An 8,619-nucleotide genomic window follows, 5' to 3' on the forward strand; every position below is an offset into this window, starting at 1 on the left:
GCCAGCAGGACCTTTAGATTTATGGATCTGGCATAGACTTTTATTGTTTCTAAGTTCTCCCACCAACAGTCAGACCAGTTTAGTCCACAATTAAGTCTATAATTATGCAGCTTACCTTATTGTAACTGCTAAAGAAAACATTGGTAATGTTGTCATAACAAAATAGTTATGACCACTGTTATGATCAGATGTGGCCCACGCTTGTCCTGGGTGGATTTATGGCAGCTTTAATGGTGGAAGTGATTGGCAACTACACTCTTCTAGCCAAAAATAGATCCTGAAAATGTATCATTTCTCTGAGGTGGCATCAAAGTCATTTAGGCAACAGAACTGCCAAAACCTTAACCCATGTGTGCCATCTGAACACATATGTCGCCCTGCAGATTGCAATTTCTTTATAGAATGAATGCTCAGATGATGTCAGACACTTGCTGAAAGATGGATGAACTTGTGCGATGCAAAAGGTGACAAAGAACGTCATCAGTCCTCAGAATAGAAACACTGATCCATGTGGACAGTATTTTACAACAACACTAAAACAATGAACGCAGAAGTACATAGCCTACCCCTGCTGTGGTAAGTTAGGCTTCTTAGCCCTAAAAAGGTTTTTGTATCCTGGGGGAAACAAACATTTGAGAGGCTGTGGCGAGAGGCAGTGAAAGTGTAGGTCTCATTTCTTGGTTTTATGTTGAAAGGGTGTTTGTTGTGGATATTCAGATCTGGTTTCTTCATTTATACATTCGTTGTTTAGCTCATGGGCAGCATTTATAAACAACATGGCCACTTGTGGTGGGAAATCTACTCACTTTCAGATAAAGTGTGCGTGTGCGCGTGTGCGTGTGCGTGCGTGTGTGTGTGTGTGTGTGTGTGTGTGTGTGTGTGTGTGTGTGTGTGTTTACCTGATTAAGTATGTTTTGGGTATACAAATGTATAGCCAGAAGTGACCAAAACTTTACAAAATCTCCAAAAACCTTCTTTTAGGGATGGCCTCATTTGTAAAACTGGTAAAAAATAAAGTTATTAAAGGCTTTTTAAAAATGTAAAAATGCAGAAAGTTTTGTCTGATGGGTAGGTTTAGGGATAGGGTTAAGGCTGATTTATACTTCTGCGTCGGACCTACGCCGGAGCCTCTACGCCGTAGACTACGCTTTGGTTTTAATTTATACTTCTGCGTCGTTGTCCGCGTTGACGCACGCAGAGGGAGCATGTGAAACCCGAGGAAGCGGTTTGAGCAAACCAATCACAGCGCTTGCGTCCGCGTAGAACTGACGCGTTGTTACATTTTTGGAGAGGTGCACGTCAGGGTACGCCGAAGGGTACGCGCGCTACGCACAGCCTACGGCGTAGCTACGGCGTTAGTTCGACGCAGAAGTATAAATTGGGCTTTAGTGTAAGGTGATAGATACAGTTTGTATAGTATAAAAACCATTACGCCTATGGAATGTCCCCATTTTGAGCTAAGTAAATGTGTGTGTGTGTGTGTGTGTGTGTGTGTGTGTGTGTGTGTGTGTGTGTGTGTGTGTGTGTGTGTGTGTGAGTGTGTGTGTGTGTGTGTGTACTTTTTGTTGAGTATCATATTTCATACATTAGGCTTTCATGGTTCATATATACAATTCATTGCAAATCAATCATAATTAAGAGATAGACAAATAAATGTTCCCCAAAAGCCTTTTTTTGTCATATTTGACATTTACACTAACATGAGAAAATGTAAAAAATATATATTTTTTAACGTTAAAATATTATATATGAATAATCGAAACCCATGTTATTTCAGTCCAGTAAATGTTCATCTTCCATTATAAAAACCATTAAAGATTTCACAGAAAAAAGGACATTACTTAATTAAAAAAAGTATGAACTATCAATCAGAGGAAAGAAGGCATGAAGTAGATTGTTTGAAACAGGTTTTTCAGCAAAGTTTTGATCATATTGATAATTTATGGGCCCTAGAAATTTGCATATTAAATATGATACAGCTAATATATCCCTAAATAGGCATTATATTGTTTAAGACATTTTTACAAATAATGTTTACTTGAAGTTATGAGAGAATAAATGTTTTAAAAATCTGGCTAAAATTTTGTTATAATTAATTTATACCAAATTAGTTAAAATCTCCCGGAATCTAGAGCGAGCGAGCAAGAGCGCGCATGCGAGACAGAACATATCGTGCTCCAAACCGTGTAGCGCGCTCACGGCAGAGGGAGAGAGCGAGAGAACTTGCATGTGTGTGTGTGCTAGTGTGCCTCATGAAGCGCATGTGAGACAGAGAGCATCCTGATTGGCCTGTTTCGGTAATAAACAGTTTCGGTGTCAACCAGTCAACCAATCACCCCCCAAAATTCGCATTTAGAACACCAAACCCAGCGTTGAAAATGAAAATAAGATTAATGTCAGATTCCAACATCAGATCGACTTTAATCTCCAACGTTGTACATAAGTTGTATTGTGGTTGAAATGAAAATCGGGTTGACGTCAGAAACCCGACTATCGCTGACATTTTTAATTCTTAGTAACAACAGGTGTTGTGAATTAGTAGGCTAGGCTATGAAATTCGTCTCACAATGTATTTGAACAACAAGGAATGCAAATAGCGACCCCTGTCTTCCATCCGTCATGTTTCTAAGCTCTCAATGCATATGTATGCAGTAACCATATATGTCCAAATTATTTAATCTTGGGAATTCAGTCAAGAATCAGTTGTGTGTCAAATATGACATCCATAGTATAGCCTAAAATATAGCCGGAAGAAACTGCTATATAATATAGTTATATTGGGCTATATGTGAAGATGTATTAATGTTTAAATGTGAATAATGTGAGTTGCTTTGCTTAAGTTATTTAATTGTTAAAAATAATTGCTTTATGGCCAATAAGAAAAGTAAAATCTTGCTTCAGGACATTTTCCCATAATCCACCACAAGGTGTCCCTATGTGCTTGGTACATTTCCCATTGGATGTGGAATACACTAAAAATGTCACATGTAAAAGAACATTTCTTTTATGAAGTATGAAAACCTATTAATACAGATTTCCTCTCTTGTGCGTCATTTTGAACACAGCCATTGGTTCTAAATACACATTCGGTTTGTTGCCATGTTCGAATGACTGTTTCAATCATTTAAAAAAATTATATGAAGTGAAGTAGGCCTCTTGCTGGTTTCATTTGGGCAAGCGTGCTTATGATGTCAGCTTCCTTTCCCCACACAGCAGCAGTGTTTAAAATAAACCAGCAGAGACAGAAGAACCACTCACCAAATCAACAGCGCATATTCTTATAGCTGATGCTTTAAGCAAGAGACAGTAAAGTTCAATTAACAACAAGAAAAAATTTATGATAAGAACATTGTTTTATGCAATAGTCATATCTCAGTTTTGTTTCTAAAAGTTTTTGCGTGTTGTAGGTTACAGCAGAACAGCTGAATGATTCTTCCCTGCGTCATAAACCAAACATGACAATTTATAATCACTTGAAAAATTGGCTTACATGACTGTTCGCTCCAGGAGCTAATTTGGTTGCATAATGGTTATCCAATAGTTGCCAACATGGTTATCCGATACAATATTTTTCTTATATGCATGGCCACCTGACAAAATAAAGCACCATGGGCACACCAGCTGGTCATTTAAAACCTGTTTCGTGCCTCTCGAGGCAGTAGTTCATGGTGGTTCTCACAAACGCTGGACCCTCTGTTTGGGGGCACTGCGGAGAGTTCATGCCTCAAATGGGAGGGAAACGGAACAGCAAGCCAACAATAACACTTGCTAAGTACTTAGATGGAACAAAGACAAAAACAAGGCTGCCAGTATGTCCCAGAGTGCATTGCAAAGCCAGACTATTCCTATAGATAAAGCCATCAGTTCACTCTGTGTCTTTGTAGGCGCTAGGTGCCTGCGCTCCTATGTGCCTAAAGAAATATTGCTGATGATAACGCATATAAAATGTATTTAAATTCTACTGTGCGTTAAGAAATGTGAAAAAGTATTATCATAACATACTAAGACAATTTTGCATGCCATATTGCAGTGGATTTTCCACAGTAACCTCTCATCAAAGATTGGGTGCTCAAATATCTCAGAAAAACAATGAAAGTGCTCAAGAGGTTTTCTTTCCCTGCTAAAACTTTGCCATGTGTAAAAATGAGAATTGTTGTATTCTGTGGACACACATGTACTGTATGAATATATACAGATAAAATGGGGCACATAAAATACTTTATGTCTATGCAGTGGCAGATATTCTGACGTCAACCCAACTTTCATTTCCAACCAAAATCCAACGTCTGTCCGACGTCGGATGTTGACGTCAATCTGACGTTGTGTTCTGATGTCAACTCAACTTTCGGCACTGACACCTAGAGTGCAATTTCGGCACCGATACTCTGCCTCTTTCTGCAACTTTTTTGCAAAGTACAACATAAAGGTGCAAGGCTGATGCTCTGTAGTGGATTCACACATAGGGCCTACATGAGTGAATGGTATGTGGTATGAAGGTAAAAAAGTAGCAAAACTCGAGAGCACGTACAGGTCCTTCTCAAAAAATTGGCATATTGTGATAAAGTTCATTATTTTCCATAATGTAATGATAAAAATTAAACTTTCATATATTTTAAATTAATTGCACACCAACTGAAATATTTCAGGTCTTTTATTGTTTTAATACTGATGATTTTGGCATACAGGTCATGAAAACCCAAAATTCCTATCTCAAAAAATTAGCATATTTCATCCGACCAATAAAAGAAGTGTTTTTAATACAAAAAAAAGAGTCAACCTTCAAATAATTATCTTCAGTTATGCACTCAATACTTGGTCGGGAATCCTTTTGCAGAAATGACTGCTTCAATGCGGCGTGGCATGGAGGCAATCAGCCTGTGGCACTGCTGAGGTGTTATGGAGGCCCAGGATGCTTCGATAGCGGCCTTAAGCTCATCCAGAGTGTTGAGTCTTGCGTCTCTCAACTTTCTCTACACAATATCCCACAGATTCTCTATGGGGTTCAGGTCAGGAGAGTTGGCAGGCCAATTGAGCACAGTAATACCATGGTCAGTAAACCATTTACCAGTGGTTTTGGCACTGTGAGCAGGTGCCAGGTCGTGCTGAAAAATGAAATCTTCATCTCCATAAAGCTTTTCAGCAGATGGAAGCATGAAGTGCTCCAAAATCTCCTGATAGCTAGCTGCATTGACCCTGCCCTTGATAAAACACAGTGGACCAACACCAGCAGCTGACATGGCACCCCAGACCATCACTGACTGTGGGTACTTGACACTGGACTTCAGGCATTTCCTTCTCCCCAGTCTTCCTCCAGACTCTGGCACCTTGATTTCCGAATGACATGCAAAATTTGCTTTCATCCGAAAAAAAGTACTTTGGACCACTGAGCAACAGTCCAGTGCTGCTTCTCTGTAGCCCAGGTCAGGCGCCTCTGCCGCTGTTTCTGGTTCAGAAGTGGCTTGACCTGGGGAATGCGTCACCTGTAGCCCAATTCCTGCACACGCCTGTGCACGGTGGCTCTGGATGTTTCTACTCCAGACTCAGTCCACTGCTTCCGCAGGTCCCCCAAGGTCTGGAATCGGTCCTTCTCCACAATCTTCCTCAGGGTCCGGTCACCTCTTCTCGTTGTGCAGTGTTTTTTGCCACACTTTTTTCCGTCCCACAGACTTCCCACTGAGGTGCCTTGATACAGCACTCTGGGAACAGCCTATTTGTTCAGAAATTTCTTTCTGTGTCTTACCCTCTTGCTTGAGGGTGTCAATGATGGCCTTCTGGACAGCAGTCAGGTCGGCAGTCTTACCCATGATTGCGGTTTTGAGTAATGTAACAGGCTGGGAGTTTTTAAAAGCCTCAGGAATCTTTTGCAGGTGTTTGGAGTTAATTAGTTGATTCAGATGATTAGGTTAATAGCTCGTTTAGAGACCCTTTTCATGATATGCTAATTTTTTGAGATAGGAATTTTGGGTTTTCATGAGCTGTATGCCAAAATCATCAGTATTGAAACAATAAAAGACCTGAAATATTTCAGTTGGTGTGCAATGAATCTAAAATATATAAAAGTTTAATTGTTATCATTACATTATGGAAAATAATGAACTTTGCACAATATGCAAAATTTTTGAGAAGGACCTGTAGATGTGAATTTGAGAACTTGTACAATAAATATTCGTAGCCTACCTGTACGCTAAAATTTACACTCACAGCTCCAATGTGAAAACCCGTAAAATAAAAATCTAAAGTTGAATGTTGAAATTTGCACTCGTAGACAATAGTCACAAACCTGTATTCTGAATTTGAAGCTGCAGTAGTGAATTTGAAGTAGTCATAAATGTGTAAAATGCTACATTCACATTCGCAGTAAATTAGGCACGTGAAGCAAATCTGTCGCTGCAATTTCAAATTTCGCGCCTTGACTTTTGCTACTCTTTTCACGATATATTAGATGCAAAACTAAGGCTGATTTATACTTCTGCGTCGGACCTACGCCGGAGCCTCTACGCCGTAGCCTACGCTTTGGTTTTAATTTATACTTCTGCGTCGTTGTCCGCGTTGACGCACGCAGAGGGAGAATGTGAAACCCGAGGAAGCGGTTTGAGCAGACCAATCAGAGCGCTTGCGTCCGCGTAGAATAGACGCGTTGTTACATTTTTGGAGAGGTGCACGTCAGGGTACGCCGGGTTCGACGCAGAAGTATAAATTGGGCTTTAAACGTGTGCACTTGCAACTCATTGGTGGCGAGAGAGAAAGGGGGGCGGGAGCGGGGGGTGTTCAAAAGAGTTGTTTTATTGTTTGGCGACTAGCCAATGAAATGGGACTTCTATTGTACGTGATAGTGTCACGAAACCCCTGTCCTCGGGGACGTTCTAAAACGCTAACATGGCTTAATGCTTTAGACTGATATTAAAATAAATAAATAATAAAGTCAAACTCAGTAAACACCATACTAATAATGCATAGCCTACTATGTACAGAAAAGCAGATGCTATTCCTTATCGAACCCCTTGTATCAGCTTGAAAAACATGGTTGCATGACATCATCTCCTTTTTAAAACTATGATTTCAACCAGTACAACATGAACTTTTGCCATTATGTCAGCTGTTATTGTTAAAACTAACCATTTTTAAAAGTAAGGGTTGACTGTTACCGTTCTTTTCATTGATGGTCTCTGATGCATAAGAATGAAATGTATTTAGTAATAGTTTCATTTTATAGGTTTTGCATGTCATCATATTGTATCATTCCTATAAACAGTTGTAGTGGTGGATGATGATATCGCCATGCAATAATCTTCTGCATTAATAGTTCCAATGTTTTTAAATGCGCCGGTTAGTTCTATTTTTGTAGTGTGATTCTATATATGGTACTGAGAGCTCTTTTCTTTTCTGGCATACATGTGAATTGAGGAAGAAAAAAATGTTGGAATGCAGAAAGAATTGTTACACAAGCACACTCATAGACACATACAGTTACCATGCTCTCATTGAAAATTCATACCTACAGTGCAACCCATTTGTTATGATGTTTTCATAAGGCTCTGGAGATAGATTCAGACATTTGCATTTATATCAATGCATTTGGCATTAATCCAAATAAATTTAAGTTTTCTTCTGGACCAACACTAAAGATATGGAAACAATTCTGCACTATAATTTTGGTTCAAATATGGTGTTGTAATGAATGGGAATTTTAAAACAAGTGTCCATGTTCCTCCCACACTGAAAATGCCACTTCCTGTCTAAACCAGACAACTGACCAGCCCAGTGCACCATCACTTTAATCACTGCAAAAAAAAGAAAAAAAGAATTACAACCTCTGTTCCATTCGGTCTAGACCACATTAAAATTCCCTACATGACATTTTACAGCATTCTACATTAGTTTGTGCATAGATTAGTCCACGCTGCACACTATAATTCACTTTTATTTAAAGTGCTTGCTGCTATGGTTTCCACTGTTTAATGTTCTGGCCAGAGCACCACCAAAATGCATTTTGTTATTCAATCTCACTTTGCTTTTAACAATAGGTTTAGGATGGGATTAAGACATTCAGTGCTTGACCGAGGCAGCTGGATCTGCACGTCTTTTTCATGTACATGTCATTAACCTAATTTCATTTCAAGACTTTAAGTTTGCAGAGTTTGCAGGGTTTTTGGTGATCTTGCCTTCTTGTTCTCTTTGATATGCTGGTTATAGTCCTTCAGTATTTTCCTAGAACAGATCCAGTGGTACTCGCTGCAGAGTCAAATAACGTCCAGCTCCTCCTCTCTGGACGTCTAATGGGGTGGAGGGACAGAGTTAGGATAGGGTTAGGGTGTATTCTAGCTCCACCCATTAGGCCCAAATTACATTGGCTCCTCCTCACTGGATATGAAAATAAATCACTCGAAGAGATTGGCGTTTTACACACGCTGATTCAGTTATTTAACTTTTAATTATTTAAGGCCTATCACAAGAATGTAACTATCACAACACATGACCCAATGACTTACTTATAAAGCCACTAGTTTATTTCTGAATTAATCTGTTTTGAACAAATTGGTTGAGTAGTAAATGACTCCATTGCTCGTTCCTAAAGAGAGCAGCTGTGTCCGAAATTGCATATTCTCTTCTTTTGAATAA

The sequence above is a fragment of the Siphateles boraxobius genome, unplaced genomic scaffold (genome assembly GCF_051911475.1).
Source record: "Siphateles boraxobius isolate OS27281-9 unplaced genomic scaffold, OSU_SipBor_1 1, whole genome shotgun sequence".
Classification (NCBI taxonomy): domain Eukaryota; kingdom Metazoa; phylum Chordata; class Actinopteri; order Cypriniformes; family Leuciscidae; genus Siphateles; species Siphateles boraxobius.